This window comes from Tiliqua scincoides, chromosome 3 (genome assembly GCF_035046505.1).
Source record: "Tiliqua scincoides isolate rTilSci1 chromosome 3, rTilSci1.hap2, whole genome shotgun sequence".
NCBI classification, from domain to species: domain Eukaryota; kingdom Metazoa; phylum Chordata; class Lepidosauria; order Squamata; family Scincidae; genus Tiliqua; species Tiliqua scincoides.
This window is the reverse complement of record NC_089823.1, coordinates 189065923-189089318: the sequence shown is the minus strand read 5'-3', so window position 1 is coordinate 189089318 and position 23396 is coordinate 189065923. Positions and strand designations below refer to the sequence as shown.

General features: G+C 46.6%; 1 protein-coding gene across 3 annotated transcripts in view; it reads right to left on the bottom strand.

The window, feature by feature from the left end:
- LZTS2 (leucine zipper tumor suppressor 2) overlaps positions 1 to 13582 on the bottom strand; it is a 65250-nt gene extending 51668 nt beyond the window's left edge. The window contains exons 1-2 of one of the 3 annotated variants that reach the window (XM_066620330.1): positions 13496 to 13582; positions 10203 to 10257 (exon numbers count right to left, since the gene is read on the bottom strand). The gene's annotated coding sequence lies outside the window, so the exon portion shown is untranslated. Of the gene's footprint in view, positions 1 to 10202; positions 10258 to 10890; positions 11039 to 13429; positions 13462 to 13495 lie in introns of those variants that run through there. The other 2 variants (XM_066620332.1, XM_066620331.1) reach the window with 2 other exon arrangements.
- Positions 13583 to 23396: the final 9814 nt, after the last annotated feature.

The window sequence follows — 23396 nt, the reverse complement described above, 5'->3', positions numbered from 1 at the left end:
TTTCTAATCTTGAGAAGAAGCCTAAATTTTTTTTTGTTTCTTCTCTACAACTGCATAGCCAAGTAACTAGATTTTATAAAGAGCAATGAGTTATTATGTCATCATTCACAGTTATGAGGATTCCTTGAGCCTATGGATATAAACCAGACTTGCAACCAAATGCACATCCAGCCTTCGTCCTTCCCACTATGATCACAAAGATACCTCTCCCACTCATTTACTCATTCAAATCCATGGCCATTACACTGCTGTTTAGGAGGGCAGTCCAATGCCAAGTGTTGTCAGTTCAGCCAACCTGACTCGGTTTCCACGTCCCCCCATCTGTTCTACTGGATGTTACCTCCCATCCCCTTTCTAGAGTAGACAAGAGTAAAGCAATTCACACTCAGCATTTACAAGCATCTGCTCTACTGAAGTATGTTGTAGAACTGAACTTGAGGTCTCTTTAAGACATTTCATTAGGCCAAACCCTCTGGTCTCGCCCCACCAGGATTTCAAGTGAGGCTCCTCAGCTACTGTTTACTTCTGCCTGTTGTAATACGGACTAACACTCAAGTGACCTTGATTACACTGTCCATACACATCTGTACCAAACCCACTGGATCCAATAGCCAGGAGCTAATTTCTTCCCTTCCATGCAACCAAAGGTGAGCAGAAATATTACTGTACTTCTGCTAACAGACATGAGCTAACAGAATCCTGGGAAACCTGTCCTTCAGCAGGGTTAGGAAACCGACAAGGCAAGGCAAGCTTCTTATTCTAAGCAAAAGCAACTTCAACAACACAGAATTTGCCTCTGCATCCAACCTGAACATCACACCAACACAGGCATTCTACCCAAAGGGGGTGCCCCCAAGCCCATGCATCTACCTGCAAACACACTGGACTTTGGGAAATGTTAGCAATTGCAGATGCTGGATTTCAGCCTGACTGTCCTCCCATTTCAAAGGCTGACATATGCAGCCTTTTCCCCTCTATGCCACACACATAGTCAGGCAAAGCAAGGTTGCAACTCGCCCTAACAAGAGAGCTCACACCTGGGCCAGCCTACAGCTGGTAACAGCCCCACTGCAGTTATAATCAGGGACTGGAGCATGACAATACCCTCCTGTTTGCACTGAAGTGCAAATATATTTTAAACTCAAATGCAAGTGTGTCCCTATCAAACCATGGACATCCTTCAAAAATAGTACATTTTACTGTAGAAAAATCATTTGACACAAAAGGATAGAAAATGCCATTTGCTTTATTTAGTAGTATACCTTTAGCAGCTGGGAGACTGAACTGGAACAGCTGGAGGTGACTGTCCGGGTTTGTTTTCCCTGCACTAATCCATCCTTCTTTAGTCCTTTCAAACAGGACATGTCCTGCCTGACCCAGCACTGGAAGAAAAAGAGCTGGTTGAGGAGAAACTGCCTGCTAGCATCACAAAGGTCAGCAACTTTACCACCAACTTCAACAGGGTCCTGCGGAGGCCGGCCCACAAGATTGACCTGCTGCCACAATGAAAGATAAATCCAGACTGGTTTACATCCCCCAGCAGCAACTGGACAATGCTCATCTTTTTCTGTCTTCGCCCTCCTGGGAAATCAACATCTAATCCAAGTAGAGAACTATAACAGGGAACACAAGGAATGAACGCAACAGAAGAGAGGCAGCAAAGAATGGTTGTTTTTGTCACTGCAACCCAGGAGGTGTGGTGCCCTCTGCTAGATTCTCCCCGGCAATCAAGGAAACATCCTACGGAAGTGCATCCTGCCAAGTCTAGCCTCTGCTGAAGCAGAGGAACATCTCAGCTTTCATGAGATGCAATTTTCTGTTCTCAGGCAGAGATCTTCTGTCCCATTCCCCTCCCTCCATTGATGTTTTCAAGACACAGGGCAGAATCAAGCCACCAAATGAGCTGATCAGCATCGCCAACAGAGCCTTACAGCGTTAGAGAGCAGGAAAGTAGCTGAGCCTGTTCTTGCGGAACAGACAAGGGAGCAGGCCCACGTCTGGCTCAGTCTGGAGTTCTGCACAGGCCACATGCACGTTTGGACTTGCACCGAAATAGCTGCCAGACTCAGAGGAAAACAAACTTCACTTAAAGGGGAAAGTGGCAGCATTTTCCACAGTCACAAAAACAAACAAAGGGTGTGAATGGACATCATGGGAGGGTTTTTTTGGCTGCAGGCCCTCAAGCACAACCGCACATAACCTGGGACATGCTATTTCTGGCCAGATGGAAGGCAAAGAAAACAAACAGTGTGCTGCACAGGAACTAGGAGGTGCTGAGCTTTCCTTTCACAAAGGGAATCAGGTAGTAGTAACTACCCTCTTGCAACTTCCTCATCACAGTTTTCTTTCAGATTTGACCCATTTGAGAAAAATACCCACCACGTTCTCCCACAAGTGTTTGCCTCCAAATGGAGGCAAAGGCCAAGAGGAAAAGGAACACAGCGTTTTGAATCAGCAGCATGATCTTAGGAATCCACATGCAGGATGGAAGCCAAGGAAATATGAAGCATTTGATGCTAACATAGCATAAGAAATGGTTGGCAACCTTCAGTCTCAAAAGACTATGGTATAAGCCTACAGCACCCGGTATTCCCAAGTGATCTCCCATCCAAGTACTAACCAGGCCTGACCCTGCTTAGCTTCCAAGATCAGGCATGTGCAGGGTAACTGGCTATGGTGTCTGGAAAAGCTGACAAGATGCTGGGTGGGAACTGAAGAGTTCTGGATTTTAGTGCCTTACTCCGCTTAAAGTGACGTATTATAACCCACTCATTCATTCCACTGTTCTATTTCTTTGGTCTTTTCCAATTGCTCTCCCAAGAAAGAGATATGCCACCATCATCCCTCTGTAGAGGAAAGATGGCATCCTGAGAGACAAATGAACTTACCAATTAACTGCCAATTAATCAACTTACCAATTGATTAAAAATAAAAAAATCCCCATTCCTTTTCAGCCATCCCTTTTTCCTCCTGCCTCCATGGGGGGGGGGGTACTCTGTTGGCTGCTATTGTAAGACAAAAGGCACAATCCTAGCTAGGTCTACTCAGAAGTAAGTCCTATTGTGTTCAATGGGACTTACTCCCAGGAAAGTGGGGTTAGGATTCCAACCAAACAGTCTCTAGGTCTCAGTTTGCATCAGTTTGCAATTAGCAGATACACATAAAACAACCCCTCCTGCGAATTCATCACTTCCCCCCTCCCTTTCTAAAACCCTTCAGGTGTGCTGCTAACAAACTCAGGGCACAATCCTAACCAGATCTACTCAGAAGTAAGTCCTATTTTATTCAATGGAGCTTACTCTCAGGTAAGCGTGGTTAGGATTGCAGCCTCCTTGTTTCAGGTGTATAATTATAACACCTTCATCCCCATTTTGAGGGTAACTGAGGTGAGGTATTGTAATGGGGAGCTGTAGCCAATGGCCACAAGGATCAGGGGAGGTGCAAGCCGGAAAAGTTCAAGAACCACTGGGCTAACCAAAAGCTTCACACATCTTTCCCACATGGGCAGGTTAGGACTATACAAGACCAGGTTCTGCAAGTTCTATACAGTATTTATGGTAATGATCCAGAAAATGTTTCACCCATGAAAGTTGCACTGCTTTCAGCTGGACTAAGGTTCAAATGACACTTTGTGTAAAAAAACATGCTTGACCCTGACATGCTTGTTTTTTCTAAACTAAGTAGCAGGCAGGTCGTGTGCCCCCTGCCAATCAGGACTGTGGTGTGGGGGAAGGGAATCCTTTAATCCTTTGTCCCCACTATGGTACCAAGTCACATGGGGCTACTCATCCTTTCTGCAGACTGCACCTAGTTTCTTTCGCTGTTCCAGCAGTGAATTGGTTGGTCAGCTTGTAAATGTGCCCTTTCCCTCACAGCTTTCTTTTGCCCTGCATGTCTTCAAAATCAGCTCTTATTTCTTTCCATAACTATACCTGCTAACCCCTGCCTCTTGTCCTTCTGCAAATGTCACTGCCATTCATCCTAGATCAAGGATATCAAAGAAAAGGCTTGTGGGCCATATACAGCCCCTATAAGCTTTTTATCTGCCTGCCCTCCATGATAATTGGGCTCTCCTAGCACCATGATCATCTGCTGCTGGATGCAGAGCTGCAAGGCAATGCCGTGGCAGAAGTGGCACTGCTGAAAGGGCAGCCCATGTGATAATTGGGCTCTCCCATACCTTGAAAATATGATCAAGATTTGCTCATTTTCTCTTGTCATTAGCAGCTAATAAATTTCTGTGTGAAAGCAAAGTACTTCATTCTGCCCATCATCTGCTTAATGATGTCACTTCCTGCTTAATGATATCACTTCCAGCCCTCAGCAAGTGCCATGAATGCTATTCAGTCTGCTGTGTGTTGCCCGTGATGATGAATGCCCTTGTGGCAGGCATCAAACTGAGTACTCTTCTCCACCCAACTATTACCTACCACATCAGGATGCAGTCTTCTCTATCCTGCGTGTTTGTCAGCGCAACTCAGTGGTTGAGAATAACACAGCCCCAGTGGCATTCAGGGTGAGGCAGAGAGGGCAGTCTGGTTGTAGCTGCCAACTCAAGCAATTTTCAAGTGTAGCAAAGAAAATTGCTAACCTCAAGTGTGGGAAGCTGACCTCTGTTCCAAGGCCACAGAGGGCACACCGAGTTGCAAAGAATAGGCACCAACTCAAGATTCTTTCCTCCCTGATCACTGCAAAATTAGCCCACATAGTAGGGGGAAAGGACTTTGCATGAGCCCCAATGTCCATCACCCCAGAATCTCCCAAGGCAGAAAAACAGAAAGAGGAACATGTCAGCTTCCCTAGTGCACACAAATGAAAGCCAGCAAGTAAGTTCCTGTGGCTTGTGTCATGCTGAGCAAGATCTGGGCTTCGGAGGGAAGAGGCCATCACCCACTGGGCCCCTATATCCCTTTCCCACACATAAGGGAATAATTAGTTCCAGCAGACGGCTTTCCCCACAGTAACCTAAGAGGCAGGCTCCAGTGACACAGCTGATATGTTGCCGAGTGTAGCAGGACACAGCAACTAACCAACAAACCACTCAATGTCAGGAAATTCCATGGGAAGCAACAGAAATTGATTAGCTGGGATCCGTTTAACAAGAAGCAGCAGAGTAGGGGCTGTCCCTGGGGCCAGAAGAAGGAGTCATGCCTTAGCCGGCCATATGGATATCTCCTCTGCTCTTCTGCATGCAAATCACCCATATCTGCAGCTCCTGCCAAGCATGTGGAAGCAAAGCACACCAAGCAAGGGGCATGCTGGGGCAATCGATCAACCTTTTTCTATTGCACCATTCCAGAGAGCGGTCCCCTACCCACTCCTTCTCTTAATTCTTCCTCTACAATCAAACCCTACTGTCAGGTCAGTTTTCCCTCTATTGAGCCATCTGTGCAGTCTGGCTCTGTGAAGAGGTGTGGCCAGCCACAGTGTCTGTCTGCAATCTATTTAGATGTGGGATAAAACCAAAATTGACTTGATGCTCTTTTTTCAGAGACTCTTTTTGCATGCTCAGCCCACACACTCAAAGAGGGCACTGGGATCAGATGCGCAGATATATGGTACCTTGAGTAAATCCCATGAAATCATAATGATGCCAACATTCCACAGATGCATATCCTAAATTGAGTGACAAATTGAGCTGCTAATACTGAAGTATAGCCTCCTACATAAGTTCAGTCCCATTGCATGAGCAAGCCTTTCTTTGTTCAAGGCCTCTTTGAGTCCAACAGTCTGATCTTGCTACACAAACATACACAAAATTAAGTCTGATTTGAGTTCAGCACAGGTTATTCCCAAGTTGTATTATTATTAATAATAATTTTTTTTTATTAGCAGCAAGCCTTGCTTTATTGAAGGCCTCCTTGAGTGCAAGGAAAGTGGAGGGTGTGCATTAATCTTAAAGCAAGCGAAACTAAGATGATTCTCATTCGCAAACTTCTGTTTACACCAAATTTTTATGTGATTTTGAAGAACTCTAGAGCTGCCAGGTAAAAAACAGCTTTGACCATATTCAAAGGAAAAGCAAAATTCAGTTTCAAAACACTTTTTCCCACCATATCCATCCCACCCAGCCACAATTTTGAAATACAGATTGTTAGGCTGCAATCCTAACCACACTTTCCTGAGAGTAAGCTTCATTGAACAAAATAGGACTTACTTCTGAGTAGACCTGGTTAGGATTATGCCCTTACTTCCTCAATAAATTCTTTTGGATCCTGCCTTACATCCCCTCCCTCTCTTAACAGTCCATCAAGGGTGTTTTGGCAGGGCCTGCTAGTCCCTGAAAATTGTGCAAGACACAACTGTGGTTCCGCACCCTGTTTTATGACTGGTCAGTCTTTAGAACTCTACTTAAGAATCATTTAGTGTGAATGTATGCAGTGGCGTAGCAAATGATCATGCAGCCCGGCGCCAAGCTCAAAATGTTGCCCCAGAAGTGATGTCACAACCGGAAGTGACGTCACACCCAGACTTTTTAAAAAGTGCAAGTTGGGAGGAACCCACCTCCTCTCCCCAGCAGCTCACCACCCACTTGCTCTGTTGCCTCCCCCAGTTAGTGGCATAGCTAAGGCATCTATCTGCAACCAAGATTTGTAGCCCCCCCCCAACATGACAAAATCAAATTTAATTAATTAATTAAATAAAAAGTTATTTTTAAATATCAAGAGGATGAAATTTGTGAAACTTTAACATTAGCATCAATAAAGGGAAAAGGCCAAATAAATTTAAGGCTGCAATCCTAAATAATTTCACTGCTGAGTAAGAACCACAGAATTCAGCTAGTGTTACTTTTGAGTAAACTTGCACAAACTTGCACTGTAAATGAAACAGAACAAGGTACTGATCTGGATGCAACCTAACAGTTCAATCCTGGGCACGTTTATTGAGGATTAACATGCTGCTTTATACAAGGAGGCTGCATAACTATGCACAGTTCCTAAGGAGTAAATCCCAGTGATACTTGTGGGATTTAATCTCCAAGTTAATGTAGATATAATTGAAGTATAAGGCACAGAATAATTTCTACTCCACCCAAGTAAGGCTTGCTGGTAGTCCACACTTTCCAAGGTGCTACATGACCCAGCTCATCCCATTCAGACTTTGGGCATCTTCCAGTCCTGGCAAGATAGCCAGTTCTGGCTTGTGATTCTCCACCCGAATACTGTGATTGCAGGATGGAACCCAGCACCTTAGCAGGTTTCATTCAAAATTAGTAAGCACAGCTGAAGTCTGGTAGGGAGGGGAGAGGTCTCACTGACTCACCAAGCAGCAAGAGTTTATTTTGTGTTTCAGAAAAATAAAGACCAAACACAACACACAAAATGCTTTAGGCACATTGTGAGTAGTCCCAACTAAACATATGGTAAAAGAAGAGCTCCAGAGCATGTTTTAATGTTAGAACTCAGTTCTCAAAGTGTTAAGTAAAAACAAGAAGGTTGTGAATCTGAGCATGTGCCAAGTGCCTTTACCTTACCAGTAACTAAAATCAGTCCATTCGTTCACCCACCCAACACACACCTGGAATAATGGAAAAGGTTTTCAGGGCAGAGGATTTTTTCAGGGAAGATCAAGCCCTGGCAACTCTAATTTTAGAAATTAAGCACAGAAGCAATAACAATGTCTTTGCCGTTAAATGACATCAGATGAGTACTCATTCACACACCCAACCAGCCATGTGAGAATTGCTTCCCCATGATGCTGTCCCACATGGCTCTAGGGCAGGGGTGCTCACACTTTTTTTGGCTCGAGAGCTACTTTGAAACCCAGCAAGGCCAGGAGATCTACCAGGGGGGAAGGAAGCATCTGACAGACACCCCCTTTAATGTATGGAGCCCCTGCTGGAGTTTAGTCAGTTTTGTTGCTGCATGCCTGAAGAGCAGCTAAAGTGTCAGTTTCAGTGTCAGTTTAGTGTCAGCTAAATATGTCAGTTTCGTCTAGTCACTAGACGAAACTGACATACTAGCAGTTTGGAGAGACAGGGCTCCGCGATCTACTCATTTTGCCTTGCGATCTACCGGTAGATCGCGATCCACCTATTGAGCACCCCTGCTCTAGTGTGTGTGAGTGTGTCTGTGCGAATGTGTGAATAATGTGATTATATGGGCAAGGCTGATTATGCAGATCTTTCCACCCAATCAGCATCCCTCTGAGGGAGAGGATGTTTTGTAGAGGAAAGGACATACACAATTGGCCCTGTCCATGTTAGCTGCCATATTCACACATGCACAACAGTCACATGGATCAGCTCAACATGTAAGCATTTCCAGGAGGCTGGGTGAGCATGTGAAGGAGGTCAAGTCTGATGTCATCTGATGGATCTGGACAACCAAAGAATTGCTATAGGAAACATGGCCACTCTCTGGATCTTTTTTATCAGCCCGCCCTTGTTGAGCTTCAGACATGCAACAAGAACACAGCACAGGGACAGGAAGACGGCTCATGACTTGCAGGCATAGATAAAATCATAATACTGTACTGTACTATTATTACTCAGGACAATAACAAACTGCAAAGACAGCCCCAAGGCTGTCAGTATCTACAGATACAGATGAACGTTCATTTCGCTACATTTATCAGAGTTTCAAATTGCCTTGAAAGGAGAACTACAAGCCCTTCATTGGAAGGTCATCCAGATGGATGAGCGTCTTTGTTTCAGCCTCTCAGTGACCTCCACAAAAAGACCTTTTAGTAACTTCTATATAATTAACTCCCCCTCTGGAAAGTGAGAGCAGCTATCCTCCTTGCCATAAAGATATCAGCAACATGTAAATATTGCCAAATGGGCAGACCAAGCCCTCCATTTCTGCAACAAAGGAGAATCAAAATGAAAGGAAAGGATTGGGTTCAGGCGACACTAAGATGCAACAAGTAGTATGGGGCGCCCTTTATATGCCACTAGGTTTATTTAGTGAGCTACTCATTTTTTTCTATCCGATACACAAGACTGAGCTGGAATGACTTCCAGGTAGTTTGCAAGGAAAGTATTGGTGAGGGATATCTTGGTTAGGGCGCAATCCAAACCTGCGCTGGAGCAGGCAAGCCTGGAGGCTTGCACTGCATCCAACGCAGGTTCGTTGGCTGCAGCAGCTCAGCCAGGGGCAAGGGGAAGCTCTTCCCCTTACCCTGGGTAAGGGCTGCTCACCCCAATGGGTCTCCTTGGACCTCCGCCACCTCCATAGGTGGTGCAAGTCCGAGGAGAGTGAAGCGGCTTGAAGCAGCTTCGTTCTCCCCGGGGATGGGGGTTGGGATCCGGCATAACCACCAGGTCCCAGGCCCGCCCCCGGCTCCCCACGTGCCCACCCCCAGGGCCGCCCATCGCCCACCCTCACCCACCCAGAAACAGCCACCTCCTCCCCACCCACCCCCCACGTCTACCTTTGCTGCTTGTGTCGGCGCGGGTGCGCTGGCACAAGTGGCGGGGAGGAAGGCGCCACGAAGGCTTCTGCTGGCCTCTGTGGCCTCTGTTGGAGGCGCAAATGTGCTTTACAGCACGTTTGCGACCCTCCCGGGGCTCCTATGCCAGCAGAAGTGCCGGTTAGGATTGCGCCCTTAGTGGTTTAAAAATATATATACAGGACTTTTTTTCTTTTTTTACAAATTCTCCACAAATCATCCTAAGTACAAGCCATCTCCCATTTCCCTCAGAGAATTGTCTCTTCCCACCCAGCCAATTATCAGTCCTTCAGAAAATAAAATTGAGTTGGCATCCTTCAGTCTCGGAAGACTATGGTGTCACGCTCTGAATTAAAGAGGTGCAAAGAAGAGAGGAAGAGAAAATCAACGAGTAAGGACAAAGAGAGAAAGGGGAAGAGGCTATTTGGCCACAACCTGATGCAGTGACCATTTGCAGCCTACCGCCAACCAAATCTGCTGTGATTTGACCTAACTGTAAAGTGCTCTTGATGAACCAAATGAGCAAAAGACTTGAAACCAACCTTCCTTCTATCATGAATGAACTGGGAACTATCTTACAGAGCTATTCTCAGCATGCCTATTCAGAAGTAAGCCCTAGTGAGTTTAAGGGGATTTACTCCCAGGTAAGCATGTGTAGGATTGCAACCTTAAATTGATCCAATAAACAGCACTGCTACCAAGGTTGTTCAGTCCAACCTACAACGCATCCTGTGTCTTGAAACCCAGCAACAGGAGCCCTCTAACCTTTGCTCAGATATCTAGAAAGGGTCCCTCCTCATTTACCTTACCTGCCTCAGGTCTTCCAAGTGATCTCAGCTCAGCTCTGCTATCATCCACTTGCTCCTGAAACAGCACAAAAAATAGTGAGGCTAGACACTCCAGGGAAAAGCAGAATGGATCTTGCCATTGGTATGACATAGTGTAAGCCCAGGTCACAACTGGGCCCTAGGGCAGCCTCATGTAATCCATGCTGCTCAGGATTCCGTAAGAAGATGCAAAATGCATCTACGGGACAGCACAGGATATACGATGAAGACAGCCAAAAGCAGACCACCCCCTACTAAAATCCATCAATCCTTAAAACGAACCCTTTCCTTCCACATGCATGCCGGAGACCCACAGAGGCAGTTCTTCCTTCTCTGCCTTCCACTCAGCTTCGGGGATTCCTTGCTAGAGTCCTCCCACTTTTTTCACAAACAATTCTGCTGCTCCACAGTGGAACTCCCCACCCAAACAGCCAGCTCTGGCATCAAAGTTACAAACACAAGCAAATAATTTAATAGCAGCTGAAATGGGTTTGCTTTCTCTCCCCAAGTTCCTGATGTTTATCATGCTAAGATCAGGGCAGGGACGCTCTTCCCTCCAGGCAACATTGTGTTTCAAATTGCGCCAGAGAAAATCCGAGCGCAACACCATGGCCACCCCTCTGCATCCCATACCATATGCCTTGGCAGGCAGAAAAACAGAAAGACATACCAAGCAAATCCAGCCTAGTCAACAACAACCGGACTTCCCAGCCAAAGGACAGACCACTGGCAAAGCTTGTCCGTGCAGGAAAAGGGCAGAGGATGCAGGCTCACACATCCTGTCAGAGTCAACCACTTGTGATTTCAAGTTGACTCCTGCTGCCTGTTCTCCCCTTACTACCATTCCACCCAAAAAAAAAACTGCCCAGCGTCACAGCCAAACATGCTTTCCAGCTAATCAGAGAACAGGAGAGGAGGGATGTCCGTCGCTTCACATTTCTCTCATGCTAACAACTGGGTTTCTGTGTGTATGTTCCCACATGTGCAGCTCACATCACGTTTCCCCTGTTTGCAAGCAGTTCACTTGTCATAGTCCTCACAAGCTCCACGACATCATCCAGAGCAACCTAAAGTCAACGCACATGAACTACCAAACTTATGATCAGGCCTACAAGGCAGCAATTTGTATCGCCTCAATTCTTTCCTGTGCCTGGCACAGGAGTGCACAAAAACTCCTGGATTTATGCCAGAGGAAGGCCCAGGAGATTTTTCCTCTTTCCAGCTGGCACAAAGAGCAAATCACACACAGGCTTACAAGCCTCCAGGATTCTACACCTCCATCTCCAACCTTAGAAGTCCAAGCATCAAGTTACAGACCGTTTCATGCTGCAGACACAAAGCAGAGACCGAATCATTAGCATTCAATGAACTATTCACTGAGCAGCTGCCACTGGCTGCTACACTGCCCAAACCATAAGCTCTGAAGAACCGTGCTATGACACTCAAAAACCTTGCATATATTTGTCAACAAATATTGATCCAATTAAAAAATGCCATTTTACCAACTGCTTTCTCATGAGCATTTGGAGCACACAAAATGAGGTCTGGATGAGAGGAGAGGGACACTGTAATCCACTACTATCTTCACTTCTCAAAAATCTAAGCAGAACAAATACCACCCAAAAGGAATGCTGCCATTCGGGTTCTATGAACCTTCCCACCATCTCTAAACTGGAAGAGAAAAATACTTCCAAAGGAAAGGTGAGAACAAAGCAACTCCAAATTATGTTCTCCACCCATGAGGACCTTGCCCAAGAATTCCTTCCTATTATTTAACAGACATTTCCTTGCTCCCTACTCAGAGTGGGAAACTAATTCTTAATTTAGGGAGATAAATTCTAGCTCCATTTTACAGATGGAAAAGTTGAGGTTCCTATTCAGAAGAGTAAGCAGAGAGTGAATAAGCAGAGAGTTGCCAATTCAAATGAAGTCAGTCATAGCATGAGGCATGTGCCCAAGAGCCACATTCTAAGGCATAAGGCGGAATAAATTATCCATACTATAAAGTCGGCACTCCCTAAACTTAGACTACCAATGTAAACATACACACTCCTTAACTGCTCTACATCCTGGTCTACAAGCTATCATCCAATAGGAAGGGGCAGTTTGCCTAAGGAGGGGTGACTTTACATTCCTATGGCGGTTGCTTCTCCAGATGCCAAAGTCTCCAGCTGCGCCTGTTCCTTGATGTCAAAGCTGGAATGGGAAGAGTAGACATGGGTGGGGAGGGGAGGTCCAAATGCATCTGGCTTCTGCTTGCATGGGAGGCAGCCTTTCCCATGAGGTTGTGAAATGGAAAGGGAATGTTCTGAAGGAGCAAAGGAAGCTGCTGGGGCAAGCTGGCCACTGCACGTGCTGGGAAAGAACGTCAGAGAAATTTTGGGCTGGAGGTGAAACAGGGCAAGGAAGCCACCAACAGCACCCTTCAGGTTTTGCCAACTTCCAGGCCTGAAACAAAGTTGCTGAAACAGTCACCCAACATACCAGGCACTCTTTTGCACCAGACTGATCCTTATCCCAGACCCAGCCCATCTCAGGGCCCAATCCTATCCAACTTTCTAGCACCGGTGCAGCGCAACACAGCCCAAGGTAAGGGAACAAATGTTCTCATACCCTGAAGAAGCCTCTGTGACTGCCTGCCCAACACAAGAAGCAGTGCATACCCCACTGATACAGCAGCACCAGCACTGGAAAACTGGATAGGATTTGGCCCTCGGTCATTATAACCTTGAAGCCCCACACTGGACCCAGCACCCCCTGGATCCAACATTCCGGCTAGCCCCTCAATATCAGCCCCTTCCACCAATCCCTAGCAGTCACCCCCTTCCTTTGAGACGCTGCCCCACACTTTGATCCGACCCAACCCTACCCACCAACCTCCCAAGCTGATCTCCCAGTCCTCTCTCCCCTGACTGTTTCCAGACGCCCCGATCTCCCCAAAGACCCTCCAACAACTCACAGCTGCACGGATCCCCCCCCCACTTCCCCACAGACCCCCCCAAAAGTCTCTTCCCTCCTCATTGTATGGAGAATCTCTCATATACTGTGCAGATTTCCAAACATACGCCCCACCCCAGCTCTTGCCCCACACCTCTGACCCCTTCAGCTAGTAGACCAGCATAAGGCACCCTGGGGTGCTTCTCTCCACGTGTCCCCTGCCTGTCCCCAGCTTGCCCTGCAGCCCTCAGTCATCATCCCCACTGTCCCACCCTTGCAAAGTCTCTTTCTGCCACGGATCCAGGTCCACGCAAGCAGCCAGCTCGTCCCTCACTCACCCTCTCCGAGAGGAGCTCCAGCACAGCCCTGTTGACCCCACCGACGGCTCCCATCGCCACTGTAGCCCAAGCCTCAGCCCGCCCGCCCCAGCGTCAAGCTCCGCCCGGCCACTGCTGCTTCCCCCCTAAAGCCCCCCTAACCAGCCGGCCAGTCGACCGCACGGACAGCGGGAAGGGGCCAGGCGCGGGGGAGTCCCGACGGGCGGGCGGGCGGAGTCTTGCTCCAGACGATCTACCGGGGAAGGAAAGAAAGGGCGCCTTTAGGGTTCCGAGCAGGGGCTTTGGGTCTGTAAGGCGAGATCATTCCAGCCTTGGACCGAGCATGATGCCTTTCCTGCACCCACCCCAACTTTTGACGTACTGATTATGAGTTCAATAGCACTTTTCCAGTCCCATGGTGCAACTTTTGATCATCATCATCATCATCATCATCCCAAAGGTGAGGGGACTTGTTGGGATTTTCTGTAGGACTTCCCCATTCCACGTCCCTTGCCTGTTGAGATAACAGATGGAAGTGTTTTCCACTCATGGCACCGTTTATATGGACTGGGCTGCGTTTACATGAACAAATAGCAGCTTCTGTAGTAGGAAATACTGTATCCAGGAAAGAGTGTCTGCCTCCTGCATGCTCCAGTCCACAAATTCTGTAAAAGTGTGAAGCCAGTGGTCATATATTCTGGTAAGGTTCACATGAAAACTGCAGTTCTGTGGAAGGTGTTACATGCAGTGCGGGCGCCAGGTTGCATGGGGGTCTTGGGCCAAGGCCCTTCACTGGTCACCCCCACCCATTTTACGTTGGGCCTCACCACTGCAATGAGTACTGACTGCTCAGGTGGCGCCCTGGCCAGCTAGGTCAATGGATGGATGCAGCCCTCTGGTGGTGCCTAATCTGGCCCATCCCTGAGGCCACTCCTGGCTCAGTGCCAAGAAGCCAAGGGATGGGGGGTATCAGCAAGCTTCCACAGTAACTTTTCTGTTGTTGTTGATGATAATGATGATGTTGTAAGTTTGTGTACACACACACACACACACACACACACACACACACTGTACCACTTTTGAAAAAGAAGGAGGAGGAGTATTAGTAGTTCACAAGGCGGTTTACAGACAAAATCAAATAATTAAATTACTTCCTGTAATCTAATCTAATCTAATTTAATCCTGTAATCAGGTTTGGTGATCTAAAAAGATGCAGAAGAACACCAGTAAACAGCCACTAGAAAAGATACTGCCGGGGTGAAGAGGGACAGTGACTCTCCCCCTGCTAAATAAAAGAGGAACACCACTTGTTCTCACATGTCACTTGTTATGAAAACAGTAGCAGGGCCTCCAAACAAACAAGAAAAAGTTGGAAAAAGTTCCAAACTTGGAAAAATTTATGGTGACCAGACTGGCCCAATATCTCCTCATGCCTGAGGTGGTATACCAAGTGCTGCCCCCACCACCAGGTGATGCAACAACCTCTGCTCCTCCTGGTCCCAGGCCTGGAAAAGAAAGAGAGGGGGCAGTGGAAGAGGAAGTGTGGAGGAGAGGAAAATGGTGGGCCAGAACATCTCTTATGTTCCATTCACCTCTTCCTTTACCAATCCAGGAAGTGGGAGGAGGAAGAGGAGGAGGAATGGAGGTAAGCAAGCAGACAGAGGAGGATGCCCCTGATAATCTGCTACCTGAGGCAGCCACCCCAATTGGCTACATGGATGGGCCGGCACTGATGCTAGTAATCCTGCAGTATACCTCCTGCCAATATTTCAACAATAAGGAAACTGCCCAGCTGATCTTCTATGGAGTTCACCTGAGTTGCGATATTCCTAAAAAGAGAGATCTGTTAGGTCCACTGGTATTGTGATGTTCTACAAAAAGATGGGACAACTGGCAGTGTGTTTGCTAGAACAAGGAAGTAAACAACACTCTGCAAACACAGGAGTGGCTGAGCTAATTCAAGTCCCTTGAGAGAGACAAGCTGGTGGAACTCTAAGTTTGAGTAATTAACTGTCATTTCCAATGGAATTAATATGTAGGGGCCATGAGAGCCTGCAGTCGTTGACATTAGCTATGCAAGTGTCTTAAGGCAAGTGGCTTTTCTTGCATTGCCTGCAAGACAAGAGGGAACTTCCTTTTGCTTTAAGGGCAGGGAGCAGAAGCCTGCTTTTCCACTCCATTACATTCCTTTTAACTACTACCTATTACCTCTGAACAATGCCTTTTTCACCTTTTGCAGAAGATGCACCCAGCACTTCCAATAAAAAACCAGAAATCAGAGCACAGTCACCTACATTATTTCAAAGCAACAGAATCACGAGGTTATCCACCAGTTTCTAAAGCAGGGGTGTCCAAAGTTTTTGGCAGAAGGGCCACATCATCTCTCTGACACTGTGCCGGGGGCCGGGGGGGGATTAATTTACATTAAAATTTGAATAAATTTACATAAATTAATATACTAGAGCTGGAACTTATATAAACGAATGAAGGTCTTGCAAGAGCTCAAGGCCTATAAAAGGCCTTGAACAAAGCAAGGCTGGCCTTTTCTTTGCTGCCGCTACTGCATCACAGATGTGAAACAGCAAGCAGTGGAGGGAGCCCTCATCACACAGCTAACACGAGAGGTCAAACAGTCGCCCTCACGCTGAGAGCAGTTGCGTCGGGCCAGTACAGGCTCCAGCAAGTTTCTGGAGGGCCAGAGGCTCATTGGAGACTGAGGTCTCCCTGAGGGCCACAAGGGCCGCAAGTGGCCCCCAGGCTGGGGCTTGGGCACCCCTGTTCTAAAGCAAGGCAGGAACTTCTCCTTGAGCCCAGAATATGCTGATGGAAGGGGTGATGACCCCTCATGTATGTTTGTGCAACAAGCACATGAGATTGCAGGGGCTACACTGAAGTAAAGGAGCAAAGGGGAGGTGGTTTCCACAGTAGATTAACTTACTTCTTCCTGTTTTGCTGATGTAGTTGGGAGGGGGTTTTAGGTTTTATCTGGGGCTTTTTTCTAGCCTCAGGCTGCAATTTACCAGTAGTAATATTTATGCAGAGTGCGTGTATTTTTTTGCATGAATAACTTTTTCCGCTCAAATGTAATGCTTCCCCTTGTGCAATATATGCACACAGTAGTTTCCATAATCATGTTATCTGCCTTTGCTTTTGCAGACTGGATTTTTAACTCGCATAATGAGCCAACTCAGTGCTAACTGTGTCAATTTAACCCTTGCCTTGTTCAATTAGCTACATAATTCATTTTGAGACTAATGTATTTGATGAATGGTTTTTGGAATATTATTTAAAAAGTCAGTGTTAAATTGGCACATTTGCCACGTGCATTCCACATGACAGGATGCTGCCAGCATTTGCACCAGCTTACCTACTTCCCACCTTTTTGCGGAAGGTACACAATGATGCAGTCCCTTCAAAAAACAGCAGAGAACTCTATTACAAAAAGGACAGACTCACTGGATTAGAGCAGGGGTCTCCAAACCCCGGCCCAGGGGCCAAATGCAGCCCATGGCCAGCTTCTATCTGGCCAGAAGCCAGCCTCTTGTCCCCTGAAAGCCCCTGGCCCACTTTGCTGAACATGACTGGAACTGTGCTCTGGTTGCATCTGGAGGGTGTTCTAAGGGCCAGAGAGGTTGAATGAATGAGCCCATTCATTCATTTATTCACACATCTAAGTTCCATCTCTAATTTATTTATATAAATTTTATATTTAAATTTTTTTTCCGGCCCTCAAAACCGTGCCTGACATTTGATGCAGCCCTCTGACCAAAAAGTTTGGAGACCCCTGGATTAGAGGTAAAAAGCTCCTGATTGTGCATGCAACTTGTTCAGAGCAGTTGAAGTCATGGAAGCTGAGTGGAAGCCCCTCCATTTATTCACCACACACCATTTCAGGTTGTGTGAAAAGAGCTTCATATGTTCAAATGTTTGCATGTAATTCAGGCTTAAGCCACACTGGCTTTTCAAAGGAAAATAACAATGAAGAAAATTCCCAGTCCTTAGCATATGCCACTATAGAGAACTGACAGCTATCAACTGTGCATTTGTTTGCTTACATAACTAAGAACCTGATTCTAGCAAAAAAAACTAGAAAAGAAAAACAACCAAGATTACTAGCCACAAAAAAAAAAAAAAGAGGCAGATGCTACACCATGCAAGGGCATGAAACAAGATACAGTACTGGAAGCCTTGCCATTACAGAGATATTAAGCCAGGGCTCAAGGCCTGCTGGATCAGGACAAAGGTCAGTCTAATCCAGCATCCTGTTGCCTTCAGGAAACCCACAAACAGGGCATATGAAAACAACTCTTTCCAGGTGATCCTCAGCAATATGCAGTTCCTTCCATTAACTATCCTCCTGGTGAATACACATTGCTAGATCATGTGGAGGTGATCAGGGAGGGGAGGAACCATGGTCTTGGTGCCTTTTTCCTTTCGCCTTATACCAGAGTTAGAATTGATAAAGTCCACTGCCACCAAAAACACAAAGCCAAGTAGAAAAAGACCATACCTGGAATTCTCTCCCCCTCCCCAGTTATTTGGAGAGTTCCCCAAAAACCTAGACAATAGCAGGTAGTCAAGACCCATGGACACCTACCGTGGCAGGTAGGCCTGTGCAGGGGTTTGGAGGAAGGCAGGGAGGATGGTTCAGGGGAGAGATGGACAGAACAGGACAGTGATTAGGGTGGGGAGGAGGGCTGATCATGGTCAGGAGCCTTCAAGGCCTGATTCACCTTCACAGAGCAACGTGAATTTGCACCAGCAATTGAGCTGGTGCAGATCTGAGTTGTCCCATAGCAGCTGCTGGGGCTTACCCTGAGCCTGTACCGCTGCATCATCACACGGGGATTTAGGTAGGATTGGGCTCCTTGTAAGGAAGATGCTTTAATTCTCAGTTGTGCTTCTGCAGTTTAATTGTGTTGATATGCATTTCCAAAGCCTTTCCAAATGCATTTCCGTATCTGAACTCAATGCAAGTGAGGATTTATTTCTGAATTCTATACTTACGCAGAGTATAGAAGAGACATTTGAACACATCTTGAGAGAGAGTCAGAACCCAACAGCAAGAGTATCCTTCAGTCAAAAGGAGACAAAAGTATGTATTGTGCTTATATTACAGTGGTGTGATTAGATAATGTTCAATCGTAAACAAAAGATCTCTCCCATGTGAACTGCTGAAAATACGTGCATCAGCATAAAATGTGTTTGGGTGATATGTTGTTGGCATCCTTCAGTCTCGGAAGACTACGGTATCGCACTCTGAATAGTGGTTCTGGAACAGAGTGTCCTCTCCAGTGCGCGAAGCCTGGGTAAAGTAGATATGGAGGATAGACTGTTACCCATGCAGCAAATCCCCCCTCTCCACATCGCTGAAATGGTCCAATGGAAAGGCAGAAGCCAATACGGTTGGTTCCAGCGGCGTCGCAGAAGTTGCCAGAACATGACTGTGTTCAGCCATGAACTGCCTCAGGGACTCCGGCTCCGGATTTTGCCTCGAGGTTGACTCCTGAAGCCTTTTCCATAACTGGATGTAGCCACAAGGCAGTGGAGGTTTGGGATCAGAGTTTTCCTTCTCTCAGATGAGCTGCCTTCCCAGGCTAAGGAGTCCCATCTACCCGATGGCTGTTTAGTCGCCTCTTATGACAAGTACAGCCAAACTGAGGGCCTATTCTTATCCCCCAGCCCCCAGGGGTTTTGGGTGATATATCTGGTAATCATCCTGCTAAGATCTGCACTTTTGCACTAACTAGACTGTAAAGATGTGTGGCCATGCTCAAAGAGGCATTTCATTCACCCATGATATATCATCAGCACAATTAATTCTCACACTTGATGACAGTTAATGCTAGAAGTATACTGAACATACAGTATGCCACTGACAATAAAACTACAATCAAACATGATAATAATATAAGTACTGTACAATCAAACAAATAACACCAGTGGTATTTGGTTTCACCAGCACTATTAGGTTATATACACAGGGCCTTGGAGACCTGCCAGTGAAAAGAACGGTTTCTATGCTGGCGATTATGATCCTTGTATGATAAAGAAAACCACACAGATTTGCAATTGGAGAATATGCTACAAAGGTTGTCTGCTGAAAGAATATGTGGATGAAAGGTGCATTTTACTATTTTATCAACAATACAGGAGCTGTATACAAAAGGAAGTGAACATTGTTAAATAAAATATTTGTTACAATTTTTACAGCAGTTTCCTGTCATTGCAAAATCTTAATTAACTAAGTATTATTAAATGTTACTGCTTTATTTTTGAAAATTCAGTAACAGCCCAGTCCTATGCAGACTGCTTCCGCACAGTTCAGCAGTACCGCTGCCACTGTAAGGAGGCAACCAGACGTCTCCTTGGGGTAAGGGAACATCCGTTTCCTTTTCCCGTGTTGGGCCCCTGCAGTACCTATGGGTTTGCTCAGATCTGCACCAGCTACAGTATTGAGCTAGCACAGAACTGAGGGGACCTGTTTAGGGCTCCAAGACTGGGGGGTTAGGATGCGGCGGCAGCATCTGCTGTCATCCCCATCCCCCTCTCAGGCCTGAACCCACTTTCAGTGATAGTCCTGGAGGGGTCAGGGGGACAAAAGCCCCAGGGTGCCATGCCTGTGAGGTCTGTGGGAGTGGCACCGCTGTGTCTGCTACTGTCACCTCCACCCACCCTCTGGAGCCCTTTCCCACCTTCCCCTCACTCCAGAACATCTCCCCGCTACTCAACGGGGAACTTACTGTCAACTGGTCCAGGTGGTTCTCCAACTGGTACAGAGTCCCAGAGCCAACTGGCACTGACCACCCCACCAGCATCTTTTCTCTCCTGGCTGTCGTGATGTGCCTTACGGCACATTTGCTACAACTGTTGCCAGGGCAACAAATGGAAGACCAGCACTGTCCAGCGGTAGGATCAGTCCCTAAGAGTTGTCATTTCTCACAATATGGATGAAACAGATGCTTGGCTCGTAAATTTTTTTTTTCAACCACTTTTCTCTGTTTTTTTGCATAAAGCTGTTCTTTGCAGAAATGAAAACATACATTCAGCTGTTCAGGGAAATTTATCCCAGGAAAAAAGGATTGCAAATGGTCTCAATTTGTTTTGGTTTATTTAAGGATTTAAGAAGAACAATACAAGGCAGCAAATAAAAGAGCTCTCAGGTATATCAAATCCAGGAATACAGAATTGCTAGCATCAGAAAGACCTTCTTCTGTTGCTTGCTGCCATTCTGCAAAGGTTTCAGACACAGGAAGCGATGCGGCCACAGCCTCCCTTCCCAGGTGTCCACTTGGAATTTATAAATGAGACAGCGGTCAAATGACATCAGATGTAATCAGTAAAACGACAATACAGAAACATGTGGTGCAACTCCCAAGCCGATCCTGTTGAAAATCTGGCTTTTGGGTTCAGATGTGCAAATTTGTCAGCTGGCTCAGCAACCAAAACAAACAGTCCATGAGTCGGCAAATTTCCTTTTTGAGGTTTTCATTCCGGGAGCGTTTAAGGTTACAAAAAGAGCTTTGTGCCGTTTATATAAAATCAAATGCACACATGAGATCTGAATAAAACAGAGAGAACAAATTCTATCCAGGGGTTACAAGTTGGCTCAAGGAGTTCTTATTTCCAACCGTTATTAATTATCCAGTGGAACTCAAGGACAGAGGGTGCAAGTTAGACAAAGACATGAGCATGGTTTTAATCAGGAAAGGAGCATTTGTGCCAGAATGAAGTGTTTTTTATTAATTTGGAGATTATGGATGTGGCTCCACATGCAAGCTTAGTACACAGAAGTGGTGCAGTCCCCGTTCCAATGTTTTTTTAGCTGATATGGATGTGAGACAACTATGGTGAGTCATCAGCATTATTGCATCATCTTCCACATGAACATCCTCATACGTTCATGGCCCAGTCTTATCCCAGCTTTGTGCTGATGGAACTCGAGCCCCATCAGGCCCAGGCCATTGCTTCAACAGCTCACAGGCTGGGACTGCCGATGCAAATGGCTGGCAGCTCCACGTGCATTTCAGCTGAGTGCTGAGCCCCCATTGGCACAGGTAAGTTGGCAGAGGGAACATTCTGTGGGAAAATCAGGGCAGAGGCATCAAGAGTGAGTTGGGACAGATAGTAGCAGTGGTGCTGATCTCCTATGCCCCCTGGCCCAGGACTGTCATGTACTCTTGGACCTACTCAGATTTACACCAGCAAAAAAGCTGGTGTGAATCTGGGTGTGCTTATTAGGGACCATAGTGCTGCCAAGTAGGTATTAAAGTTCTTTACTTACCTCTCTGCCACCCTCTGGTCCCCAGCTGGCCCACAGCATGCAGCAGTGGCTGCATCAGTGTTGCTTACACTCTGGGCCAGACTTGGATAAGATTGGCTGTAAGGCTGCAATCCTATATACACTTTCCTGGGAGTAAGTCCCATTGGGCACAAGGAAACTACTTGCATATGATTGCCAAGTCTTGAGAGGGTCTTCTTGCTTGTTCTGCCTTTGAAATGCTCTCTCCAGGGATGCTTGTCTGGCACCAGTTCTCAAGTCTTTTTGGTGCTAGACAACCCGCTTTTTATAAAGGGCTCGATCCTGAACGCGCCTTAGGCCAGTGCAAGACCCTTGTGCCAGCCAAAGAGTATCACAAAAGTGCCATAAGGTACTTCTACAATGACTCAGAAGGAGAGAGGTTGGTGCACAGACATGCACTTGTCTCCGCAGGCCCTCCCAGGCCCTGTAGAGCCGACGGAGCATTAGGTTTGCTTCAGCCTTTCCAGGCCAGCATGATGGTCAGGTGAGGATGGGGGGTGGAACTGAGGCATTCTGGGACAGGAGGAAGGCGGGAAGTGGAAAGTGGGTGGGCAAGTTCACAAGGGTGGGGCCAGGATCTGGCCCTTGTGCCAGATCCGAACCCCAGTCCCAGGCAGCCCAAAGTAGCTCTGAGATGCTCAGATCTGAGTAGTCCCATTGGTGCTGCTGTGGCATTACCAGGGGTAAGGTGAATGAATTCTCTTTGCCCTGGGCTCAGCTGGAACTGGCCCCAACCCTGCATTGGATATGGGGCAGACCAGCTGGCCTCCCCATTCCAGCATGGTTAGGTTTGGGCTTAAAATGTATTAAGTGCACATGGCATATACAGAAAACCACTTTTAACATGACAATTGCAAGAGAAAGGGATGCACTGGCGGGAAGATGAATGGCTTTTTCCTTGTGTCAACATATTGTGATTGTAGTGCTGACGACATGTCTCTGCAACATGTCTGCAACTTGAACAAATGAGTAACAGTTGCACATTTCTTGCACTAAAACAAATTGTCTGAAGAAGTCCTAAGTGCTGAATCAACCAGCAGATACTGTCTGCACTTTTGGGAGAGGGAGGAGTCTACAATTGTGAGGGCATCTTTTTATTTAAAAAAAACTGCAATCTGAAACACTCAAATTATGCCTCCGATTCCATGCTCTGTGCAACATAGGATACAGAGGTACAGTGTGCATGCATAACCCAGCATCCAAATTTCAAAGACGGGCTCTATTGTAATAACTCACGTAGGAATCCCCTCTGAGTCTTTTCAAAAGCGGCATCTCCTTCCTGCTAGCTTTCCTCATTGCAAGACAGTCTTTGTGTCACAAGTGACAGGCAAATCCTTCCTACATCTATCAAGTCAGCTGTGAAATGAAACAGGCAACTAATTACTTCCCTCAATCCATTCTAGTAATCCAACAGGGCCACCTGTCCTTCCTGTTTCACTTCAGAGGGTATTTCAGGGACAGTCTGTCTTTCCTTTGCCTTCCCTGGTTCTCAAGACTTCAGTCATGAACCAACACACCTCCATTGTCTTGAAATGGGAGGTTCACAGTTGTCCGACAGGTGCTTCCAGAAATGAGCAATGAAAGCTTTCTACCTGATCTAATTATGTATCACCCTAAAAC